The sequence below is a fragment of the Protopterus annectens genome, chromosome 4.part0, assembly GCF_019279795.1.
Source record: "Protopterus annectens isolate FY-2018-M chromosome 4.part0, PAN1.0, whole genome shotgun sequence".
Classification (NCBI taxonomy): domain Eukaryota; kingdom Metazoa; phylum Chordata; order Ceratodontiformes; family Protopteridae; genus Protopterus; species Protopterus annectens.
Window position 1 is genome coordinate 1,980,980,872 of NC_056733.1, and position 12,767 is coordinate 1,980,993,638.

General features: G+C 41.1%; 1 protein-coding gene across 3 annotated transcripts in view; it reads right to left on the reverse strand.

Annotated features, from left to right (window-relative positions):
* Window positions 1-12,767, reverse strand: part of FLT4 (fms related receptor tyrosine kinase 4) — a 1,292,248-nt gene that overhangs the window by 450,000 nt on the left and 829,481 nt on the right. The gene's annotated exons all lie outside the window — the stretch shown is intronic.

The window sequence follows — 12,767 nt, forward strand, 5'->3', positions numbered from 1 at the left end:
TTTTTAAAGTTAGTGGGATTGCTGATATCCCTGAGAGAGGCAGGGAGGTTGTTCCATAGCTTGGAGACAGCATAAGAACACAGCATTTGGCCGGCTGAGAGCTTTGGTGTATCAGTGTTCAACAGCATTTTGTTTTCTGACCTTAAGAGTTGTTTAGGATGGTAAGTGCTCAAAATGTGAGAGAGGGCTGGGCAGGCTGCTGGGTCATAGATAAGATTATGGGCAGTAGTTATTTGTGCATAAGTGAGGTGATGAGGTAGCTCAAGCCAATTTAGTTGGTGTAGTCAGAACAGTGGAGGGTGAAGTATTCAGCATTTGCAGCAAGTTTAGCAATTTTGTTATAGCATGAGTTCAGTTTTAGTTTTAGAGAGGACTGGATGTTGGTGAGGATGGGGGCACCATATAGGAGAGTTGGAAGTAGGAATAAGGCAAAGGACTTTTGTGCTGAGTTCTAGAGGAAGTAGTTGTGCCTGTAAAGGGCTCCCAGTTTTTGATGGGTTTTTTGATGTTATTGTGGATATGAAGGTCAAAGGTTAAGTTATCGTCAATAATGACACTGAGCAATTTGGTACTAGGAACGACATCAATAGTAGTACTGTTTTGTGATTGGACAGATAATCCAGACTTGTCAATTTGGCTGGATTTTTTGGGGCAAATATTAAGAGTTTAGTTTTATTGGGATTAAGCGTGAGATGGTTTTTTGACATCCAGGAGGACTATAAAACAGATATGCAGTTGAGCCAGATATGGAAGCCAGGTACATAAGGACAACTGGTGGTGGAATGCAGTAGTCCAGGAAGTCATCAAAAGAAAAAAGGACTGTAGGAAAAAGTGGGAGACAGAAAAGACACACCAGGCTAAGAAGAAATACTGGTTGGCTAACAGGGAGACTAAGAGAGGAGTTGCAATAGTAAAGATCAAAGCATCACTGACTCAGTAGCTGCTACAAAGAAAATATCAGGTTGCAAGGTTATGACAGAAAGATAAAGAAGATAGTCAGACAACCTTCATAAGGAATACCAGCAACAAGCTGCTTACTAGTCCACAGGACAGCAAGTGCAGACGGAAAGAGCATTTTCAGCAAGAAAACCAGAACCCAGGCACAGCCTTTGATGAAAGAAGAGGAGTAGTCCACTATAGAGGAAGTAAGAAAAGCACCAAGGACATTAAGTCAGGGAAAGCAGCAGGCTCAGATGAGGTCACAGCAGATATAATCAATATCTTGGTAATATAGGGAGAAATGGCTCCTAAGGGTGCTCACAGCACTATGGAGAGAAATGTGGATCCCAGATGACTGCAGAATAAACATATTAGTGTCAGTGTACAAGAAAAAAGGGGATATCCAAAACTTCGGGTAGTACAGATGTATAAAACTCCTGTCACACTGCATGAAAGCTCCAGAGAGGGTGACTGATAAACGCATATGCAGAGTAGTTGAAAATAAGACCGGAGGTTAGCATGCAACACAACCAACCCAATGTTTGCAGTGGCAGATAACTGAGAAGAAGGTAGGCAGGAGGAAAGACCAACCACCAACTGTTCATTCCTTGACTTGGGGAAAGCAAATGGCAGGGTCCCAATACAACTAATTTGGGCAGTCCTGCAGTGGTTCAAAGTCCCAGAAACATTGGTAGAATTCATGCAGACCCAATGGCTCAAGCATGAACAGTGTTCAGTCTTAAAGAGGAGGGGAGTGGGTATGCATCAGGGTTCAGCTCTGAGCCCACTAATGTTCAAACTGGTGATGGACTACATTAACAAACATGTTGGGGGGGGTCAAATCAACAAAGTTGCTGTGTGCAGATGATGTGACATTACAGGCAGCATCTGAGCAAGAACTTTAGCAAAGAATAGAGAAATGGAATGCAAAACTGAAGGCACATGGGTTGAAACTGAGTACAGATAAAACAGTGGTAATGGCAGCAACTGGGGAAAATCCAATAAGCTAAGAACTGAGATAGAAAGGAAATAGTTTAACAGGTTAACAACTTCAAGTATTGGTGATTTGGTGGTTGAGGAGAAGGGAAGCTTGAATGAGGAGGTCAAATGTAGAATCAGAGGGGGTGCAGCCAACTGGCACAGAGTGTCAAAGGTAGTGCATGACAGAAGAATGCCAAAAAGGCTGAAAAGTAAGCTTTACAGAACACTGGTGTGACTTGTACTACTGTATGGCACAGAAACATGGGCTTTAAATGCACAGCAGTTAAGGAAGCTACTGGTGATGAAGATGTTGTGCCTGTGATGGCTGATAGGATGCACAATGTGTGACAGACAAAGAAATGAGGACATCAGAAAATAAGTCAATGTAGCTCCAGTTGAAGAGAAAGGGCCAAGAGAACAGATTCTGGTAGTTCAGGCACATGTGCAGAAAAGGGGACTACAATCTGGTGAAGAAGATTTGAGACAGGCAGGAAGAAGGCAAGAGGAAATGAGGGCATCCAGCAAAGAGAATGTGCATGGAATGTGTAAAAGAAGATATGAAACTGTTAGGCATGACTGCCAAAGAAGGTTGGAGAGTAGCACTGAATCAAGAGAGATGGCAACTGTTGACATGACACCCCGTCCCCACGCAGAACAAAAATAGGGAAAAAGGGTTTGATGGTGGTGATGATGATTCTCTGGAATATATTTAGAGCTAAAACATTGTGTTGTTTTAGTTTGTGGAAGACAGAACACTTTCTAGAAAGCCATTCAACTGCTGGCTCCAAAAAACATTTATAGGTTGAGCACTCCCTGCTATAAAAATATGCAAGTTAATCTGCAGCCCTGGCTGAAATACAATGCAATGTGACTATTTTTATAAAAGTTAAAATGATTTTATGTCTGAAACATTAATTGGTGACACTTAAAAGTCAATGAGTTTTGTTTCTCAACATATGTAAACTGAAGAATGTCTCTTTCTAAAATGTACTAAGCTAGATGTCACACAGAGAATAAAATAATCAGAGATGACTGACTATAGAGTAATATCTGTAAGATACCTTATCCTTAGTTTAGATTTATTTAAGCATCAAGCCATTGCTTATTACAAACTAAACATGGTTGCTCCTCAGGCTTGACAGATGTTGTCTCGTTTGCTTTTGTAATAGTGTTACATGCATATAGACAGACACACACACACACACACACACACACACACACACACACACACACACACACACACACACACACACACACACACACACACACACACACACACTGCCACAGCCTTGCAGTACTGACCTGCTGTGGTGCTAACAGACCCCCCTACTGTTATGGACAGTGATGGGTGTAAACTGTAAAACTACCTTGTAAAATCGTTATCACTCTGCTGTAGGATTTCAATCATGTTGTAAAGCTCTGGGGCAGAGCACATGGTTAATCTACCTTACACAAACTCCTTTTTTATTCTTAAACTACCTCACACTATCCTCTTTTCCAATCAGTCACTTATCTGGGTATGTGTTATACCATTTGCTGAAGCCCAGATAGGATACATCTAATGGTGTTGTTTGACAAGTTCACCTGCAGCTGACTCATAAAATTGGATAAGGCTGGTTTGATGGCAAGCTTCTACCACCCTGCAATAGCCGCAACATGAGTGAGTAAACATGAGTGCCTGTCCAGGTGAGAGATATAATAGTCACAGTAATGTATAGCAGGTAGTTATAAACACATATGGTAGGTCCCCATCTGAGAAAACACAGTCATGGTTAGAGTGGTTACAGTAACATGTATGACTGTCATATATTGTACATGAATAAGTAATTTAGATATGTTCATAGATCAGACATTACACAAGGCCTCCCCCACCACAAGCACAGCATAGCCAGAATATGTACAGTAAACATGATTGCATTACATGGACAGTATTTACTGGTGCATTTAGGCCAATAAAGCCAAAAAGCATGATTGGACTGTTTGTCTATACTTTAGACACACAGAGGTTATAAACAGCCTTTAGTCCCAGGGGCTAAACACTTGGCTGATTAGAAGCAAGGCAGTTGTTTCTGCAGTGTTATTAAGGGCAGGAACACATTCAATCCATTTTCTAAACTTACAGGAGACAGTTAACTAGTTAACTAGTACTGATTGTCCAGAAGATGTACTGGACCAGTCCAATCAACTTGAAGGTCATGCCAGGGTACTGTGATTCCACTTGCCTGAAGGGGTGCCCTGCATGTAGGGGAAGCTGGCTGGAATTTGCAGCATGTTATACATCCCTGAACATACTTGGTGAGACCACTACACATGTGAGCCCAGTAAGCTATCTGTTTTAGACTGTCATAGGTTATTCTGTCCAGCTTTTGCCTCCTGTTGGCTTATCATGTGCATGCTATAGAATAATCCCCCTGTGTCCCAATGGTACTACTTACCGAAATCTATTTGACGTGTCACCAGTCCTTTACAGGAGACCATCTTTTAACAGAAATCTTTTTGGTTATATATAGCCTTAACATCACAGTTGTTCTATAGATCACTTTTGGTAAGTTTATTTGCATTAGGGTCCTGAATGAAATAGTAATATTTCCCTATAGTCTCATCTTCCTGCTGCATTTTTACCAAGTCAAAACCAGGTTTGTCACTAAACAAGTGAAAAAATACTCCTGTTACCGTCTTTTCTGCTGATGTGTAACTATGGGTTTACTTCTAAATTTCAAAGTTTCAAAACTTTGAATTTCTTATGGTCGAGACCATAGGACTGAAGTTTTGAAACTTTGGACCATTTAAATGGAGATTGCCATTTTCCTTGGTGTAGTGTGATCTTGGAGTTTGTATATTTAATTAGCAGGGGGTGTGGGGGTGCAGGGGGGCTTGCTCTCTTGCAAAAACATAAAAAAAAGATTTTTTTTGTTTTTATTTTTTTATTTACATTTCAAAGTATCAAAACTTAGATATTATGGTCTCAACCAAAAGAAATTTGAAGTTTTGAAACTTCGAAATTTAGAAGTAGACCCGCAGCTACACCTACACTTGCCTGGACTGGAGTAATGTCCCAGGTTATCATTTTTTTAGCCAGAACGTCATCTAAGGTTATTTCCAGCTATGTCTGCTCCATGTACTTTTGAGTGACTTTTGACCTTTTCCCAGTACACTATTAATCCATGATCTTCACTAACTGCCCTGTAGCTAGAATTAGGTCAGCATGCATAACCTTTTTTCCTTTACATCTGAGCATGCCACTTACCTTTTATCCAGGCAAATTTGTAAGAAATCTATTTTTATCAAAATCAGAGTCTGTACATATTATTATGTCCTGCAAAAAAGAACTGGACGTTCTTTGTGCAATGACATATACGGCTGCTAATTCAATGTACTGATTAGTTTCTTACCCAGACTGGTACTTGATGGGGGGCATGGTTTATCTTCACGCCATACTAACTCCAAGTCGCAATGCCTGTTTCTACCTCGCCTAAAAGAACAGCCATCAACATATGCTTTGAAAAGGTTTTTAAATACATTTTCATCATAATGGTAGTATTGGCCTTGTTTTCTATCAGGATCTCATGCTGACTCTTGCTGAGGTAGTTATCTAGGTTCCTCAGATATTATGTAGTTACGCATTTGCAGCTCTACCTGTCCTTGAACAGTTGGTCTCTTTTTGGTTATGACATATTTTATTTCCAAAAGTTGGTCCTGTATGGCTAAAGTCCAGGCTGCAATTGTGCTCCTAGTCAGCACCCCTAAGTTTCTGACTCCCCAGAAGGGCAATGGGCCAATGTTGTCTCTGTACCACAATCTTTTTTCCAAAAATTCCCAAATGAATCTTTGTACTGCCCATACATTAGAAATAAAAGCCTTTTCACAGTCAGAGAACTTTTTCTCTAACTCACTTAGTGCCTTGCTAGGATAAGTTATAACACAGGGACCATGACCATACTTTTGATATAGGACAGCGCTGATGTCCCTGTCTATACCCAGTTTCTAGACAGAAATCTTTAAGGATCTGTGGATATGCCAGACATGGGACCCTGACTCAAGCTATCCTTTAAACGTTGCATGGGACCCTGACTCAAGCTATCCTTTAAACGTTGCATGGCCTTTTCCTGTACTTCTCCCCATACCCAGCGCTGACTTTTTTATAAGTTTGATGAGGAGATAAATCACCTCTGCAGAGTCCTGAATGAAATGTCTAGAGTAATCTCATGTACCTAAAAGGTTTCTTAGCTCCCTCATGTTTTTTTTTGTTGGATAACCTCTGTTTTGTTATTCCGAAGGTAGTTGGCCCGAGTATTCTTTAGCTTGATTAATGTGTAAGTCACTACAGCAAGATGACCCTCAAATGTGGTGCTTTTGATTAACACATTATCTATGTAAATCAGTTTCTCTTTACTTTCTGCATTAGACATGGCCTTAAGCAGGAATATACTGAAATCTGCAGGGGAGTTCAGGTACCCAAAAGGGCACCTATTCCAGGTGTACTGTTTATTACCAAATGTGAAATCCAATTTATGCTGGTCTGGGGATGAACCAATTTGTGATATCCGTTGCTGGGAAATATTTTGCACATTCAACTCCAAATAAATTGTGGTCAGGATATGTCATGGGCCAGTGTGATAAGGACACCTGCTGATTTAGTTTTCTGTAGCCTTTAATGAGTCTTAACTTACCTGTGGGTTAGAGAACAGGCTATATCTGAGACAGTTTACTTGTCATATAATTCTCTTCATCATGGTATCCAGAATTTCCTGCATATGCTCATAAGATACCTACTGGATCCTGTGCTGACACATAAAGACTAGGTCCTTTCTAGGATCAGTGGTCACTTGGGCAACACAAAGGTCAGTTATCTCACAGTCATAAGCATCTCTTGGAAACATGTCTGTAAACTGACTAAACAGCTGACATACTGCTTCTGTTTCTTTTTCTGTCTCACATCTGCATGCCTGAATGGACTGCTCAATCTAACTCTGGAAATAAGGGATAGGCAAGTTACACCTCTATTATGTCAGGTATTTCAAGATCAACTGTGCACACTTCCCTAAGCTGTTTTATCTCTCTCACTGCATGGGACAGCATAAAATAATCATCCTTAACATAACATGAGCTCTTTTTATCAATGTGACAGAATTCCTGCAGTAAGGTGAATTTCTGTATTTATTTCAGTGTTTTACAAGAGGCTTTCTGGTAACTCACAAATAACAGGAATAGCTAATAACAAGTGATAAAAACAACTCCTGTATTACTGTACCTAGCTCAAACTGAGCTTCTACAGCAATGAGGTTTGCTGTTGGGTTATGTGCCGAGACATGCATTAATCTACAGCTAGTGTATAAGTAGGATATAGAATGTAATTTTAATCTCATGTCCTCTCAGTGTTTGAAAAGAACAAACACTGCAGTTTGGTCAGGCATTTCTTGACCTTTCTTAATGTCAGCCCTCACAGGAAATTCTCTTACATTGGCTGGAATTACTGTAGTAGTTTTTGCCACAATTTGACATACATGGGGCATGGTCTGTCCTGACTTTAGACCTTGTGGAGTTATACTCAGTGGTACTTAGGCCCCTTGTACATGACCACAAAGTGTCATTTGTAAGATCCACATGCACACCTAAGCATATCAGGATATCTAGGCCCACATACAGGGTTGAGTTTAGTCTCCTTACCACCTGTACAAAATGTTGCAATGCTGTTTGCTCATTCTGGAGTGTTAAAGCATAGTTTCATATAATCTTTAAGTTTCCATCATGACTTGGAAGCTTTAGCAACTCTTAACTTTTTAAGAAATCTCAGATTAGGTCTTTGTGTCTTTAGCATTTTATAACACAAATAGCTCATAAGACAGTTCCTCTATCCCAATCATGAAACAGATTTAGATGACTGTAAACCTTCTGCCTTAACTAACACCTTACCTCTGACTACATTCCGCAAAGAAATGATTCATAACCTAGTGAGCTTTCCTTTGCATTTTCCTGATGGGAGGTTGGGTGTTCAGCATGTGGCACTGCTGAGTCAGGGTTTGGATAACTTTCTGAGATAAAGCGCTTACTTCCTTAGTAAAGAATGTCAGACCCCCTAGCATTTAGCTCAGATTTTACTACATCCAACCTTGACACACACAGACACACTGTGCTTCTGTCTCCATGGAGACAGCTCCTCAGAGGTTCCAATCACTGACACGTCTGGCACATCATACTTCGAAATAGCAAGATTCTGCATGATTAAGAACCTTTAAACTATTTTCAAAGGGAATGAGCTTATTCACCTGTGACCATGAAAATTCCATGAAGCTAGTCAATTATGTGATTAAACCATTTAAGCAAATTACTCTCAATTAAGAAATCATCTCCTGGCTTACTGGTGGCGTACACTAGATGGCTCGCTTATATTTTTTCAGATTTTAGCTTTGCCCACCCTTGCTCCACATTAGTAATACATGCAAACCCTAACCTTAACTATGATCCTGCCACCAACCCTCATGTGCAGCTTACCTGCAAAATGCCCTTCCTATAACGCTACCACTACACAAGACAGCTTGAACACTCATCACACAGCTATCCCCTAACTTAACCCTATCCCTGAACAAGCAAACAAATACACTAAACCAACCCCCTTACCAAACCCTAACACTAAAACACACACGTGATGACTGTCCAGAAATTGCCCAAACAAGCGTTCGACCAATAATCCTGTCACTCAATGCATACAACAGTCAGTTATGACACAGAAATGAGTGTCAACCAACTACACTGCACCCATTTATCTCACTCTTTCTTTGTGTGTGTGTGTGTGTGTGTGTGTGTGTGCACGTGTGTGTGTATGTGTGTGTATATATAGGGATTCACTTTAGGAGATTGAAAGCCCATAACATTGAAATTCAAAACATTGAGAACAAAATCTTGAACATTCAAAACACTGAAAATTCATCACATTGAATCCCATAACACTGAAAAGCCAATGGAAAGCAACACGTACTATATTCCAGCACAACTACGTACAGAAACAAATAATAAAAAAAAAAGTACACAGAACAAAACAGCAGAATTGTATTTTTGCTGTTTTCTTCTGTGTAGTGCGCTCTCGGAGTTGATATATTTAAGTAGCAGGGGTGTGGGGGGTGCAGGGGGGTTTGCCCCCTGCTTATATTTGGAGAAGTGTAATACGGTTTGTTTTTTATTTGTTTCTGTATGTAGTTATGCTGGCATACATTAACTGTTGGTTTATTATTGTTTTTCAATGTTATAGGATTCAATGTTTTTAATTTTCAAGATTTTGGTCTCAGTGTTTTGAATTTCAATGTTATGGGCTTTCAATCTTCTAAAGTGAATCTATATATATATATATATATATATATATATATATATATATATATATATATGTATGGGATTTGGACACATGCTTGACTAGCATATGTCAGAATCACAAAACATCGAACACACATACACGAAAGAGCTTAACATCGACAAGTAATTCTGTGTATGTGTGCCTGTTTAGTAGATTGGACTACAGTGCGGGTAAGGTTAAATTCCCTTTTCCCCACTGTAGTGCAATCTCGGAGTAAGAAAAATAAAGTAGGGGGTGTAGGGGGCACAACCCCCCACATGGGGGGTGCAGGAGGGTGAAGCCCCCCCTGCAGAAATGTAGATTTTTTTTTGAACTACACAAACACGGAAGCGCTTTTCGATGTTAAGTGCTTTCGCGTATGTGTGTTTGATGTTTTGTAATTCGGACATTTGCTAGTCGAGCATGTGGACCCCCTACCTATTTTGTTCTCTGTAAATCACTCCTCTCCTGAAGATTCGTCTCTACCTCCTGAACTACACAGTCTTCAATACTGCAAAACGCCAAGTTGGCCCACCTGGACTCAAACTGCTCAGCAATCAGGGCCTTCCTGAAAAGAACCCCAGTGTGGACCCCCTACCTATTTTGTTCTCTGTAAATCACTCCTCTACTGAAGGTTCATCTCTACCCCCTGAACTACACGGTCTTCAATACTGCAAAACGCCAAGTCGGCCCACCTGGACTCAAACTGCTCAGCAATCAGGACCTTCCTGAAAAGAACCCCAGTATGGACCCCCTACCTATTTTGTTCTCTGTAAATCACTCCTCTCCTGAAGGTTCATCTCTACCCCCTGAACTACACGGTCTTCAATACTGCAAAACGCCAAGTCGGCCCACCTGGACTCAAACTGCTCAGCAATCAGGGCCTTCCTGAAAAGAACCCCAATGTGGACCCCCCTACCTATTTTGTTCTCTGTAAATGTATGTAGCCCGCAACAAATCTAAATTATACATATTCTCTATTTTTGCTAATCTGTCCATCTGTGTGCGTGACCCAACAGCCTACCGCAGACCCTAAAAGTCCCCCTCTAACTCACTTACCTCCAGCCTTGCTTCCCACAGGTGTCTTACCCTCTCATTACTTTTCTCCATACCTCCTCCTTACCTTAGTCATTTGCCCATTCTGCCCTATGTTATTTTTTCATTCCCCCTCTCTGCCTTGCCTTTTCTCCTCTCTCCACTAGGTGGCAGCACCTTCCAACATTTTTGCCTGTTCTATCTTTCTTTAAAACTTTCCTGTCTCGTTCTCTTATCCACCTTCACCTCTAATTCTACTCCCACAGCCTGCCATACCAACACTTTTTACAACTATCTCCCCTCATTTACTCATCACAACATTTCCACTCCTCTCTCCCAACATTAAATTTATCTCTCTTCCCCTGTGTTGCTCTATTTCTCCAGCAAATTCTGCCTGGCCATTCTACACTTCTGCTTACTTATCTCAGCTCTCACCTGCAGAGGCTGATACTTTTTCATCTGCACTTTTCTGCCCTGTTGCTCTTTCCCGCTCCATTCGCCCTACAGGCTCACTCCGCTCCCCTACCCTGCCCCCAATTCCCACCCGCCCTCAGTGTTCCTACCTTTATTGCCATCCCACATCACGCCCCTCTTACAACAGCCAATCCCATTACCACATAACTCCTCCCCCCACCAATCACATCCAGCTCATTACTCCTCCCCTCAATCACCTACCTTTCCTATTTCTCTCTAAACCTCCATACTCCCATCTCCTCAAACCATACTTCTTTCTAATAATGCCCCCTTTTATTTCCACAATCCCTACCCCTGCATGTCTCCTACTCCTCATTCTAATTCCTCTTTACCATGCCTCCTCTTATACAAACCTCCATCTACACCCTCCACTTCCACCTCCAGACCACAACCATTCCAATCACTTCAACAACATTTATGCCTCTCTAACCCCCATTCACCCCATCTCTCTATTAACTTTAAAACTTTTTCAAATCCCCTCAAATTTCTACACACCTAAACTTACACCCTACCTTCCTTCCATAACCAAACACAATCCGAACAAAATCATTCATCACCTCCTATACCTCTTCCTAGCTGGTGACATTCATCCAAACCCTGGACCAAACACTTCTCAAACAAAAAACCTCAGCTCTAATAACAAACCTATCCATAAAGACCTCAAATTCCTCACCATTAATACCCGAAGTTTAACCAACAAAACAACCCTCTTTCACGCCTGGCTTAACCATAACTCCCCAGACATAGTTGCCATCTCTGAAACCTGGTTAAAACCACATATAACTGACTCAGAATTCCTTCCCCCTGGATTTCAATGCCTCCGAACTGATTGCCTAAATAAAAGAGGTGGTGGAGTCGCTCTAGTTTACTCCAATCAGTTATCCATTACCCCCTTCTCTAACCCTATTCCAACCTTCAAAAACAGTGTATTAGTAATTGGCATGCTAAAATTAAATGACCAAAAAAGTATCTGCATCATCTCCCTTTATATTCCCCCTGGTAATAACACCAATACCTTGGAAAATCTTCTCTCCTGGACCTACTCTAACATTAAACATGAAACTTACATAATGGGAGACGTAAATATTGACTGGCAAAAAATCATTGACCCCAATCCCACCATATCAATCAACCTCTTCAATTTTACTCAACTTATCCACTCCATTACTAGGCCCAACAAGACCAACCACCCAGGCTCCATCCTAGACTGGATCCTTGTATCTCACCCAAACAAAACCACAACATCTGGTGTCACTCCCGACCCATTAGGAGACCACCTCCCTGCCTTCACCCACAGAGCCACATCCTCCTCCCCCTATTCACACCAACTCCTACACACTCAAAACCTATCTAACTTCAACCCCTCTTCCTTCTCTGACTCCCTTAAACACACTAACTGGAACCCACTAAAAACCCTACCTCTAGACGAAGCAGTTGATTTCTTCAACTCTACATTCCTTTCTATCCTAAACTCCATTGCTCCAACACGAACCAAAAGAGTTAAAGCCAAAACAGCCCCTTGGCTTACAAAAGCAACCAAGAAAATTATGCAACAGAGACAAATCTTGGAAAACCTACTTCCATAGTAAACAGCCTGAACTCTTACTAAAATACAAACAGCTACGAAACCTAGCCAAAAAACATGTCATTATAGACAAAAATCCTACTATAACCACCTACAAACAAATCATATTAAAAACCCCAAACAATTCTGGAAATCTATCCACTCCCTTCTCAAGCCTGGAACCACAAATAACCCTTGTCCAGACACTAGGAAATCCGACCTAGAAATTGCCAAACTGTTTAACATTTCCTTCACCTCTTCTATTGCTGAGCTAACTAAAACCTTCCCCAGTAACACCCCTGCACCCCCCCTCTTCCATAGCATCTACTCCTCCTCCTCCCACTCCCCCTATCTTTGAATTTAAACCGGTATCCACCTACCTTATAAAGAAACTTCTCACAAAACTTAAACCTTGCACCAATGCTCCTGACAACATTCCCTCCTCCTTCT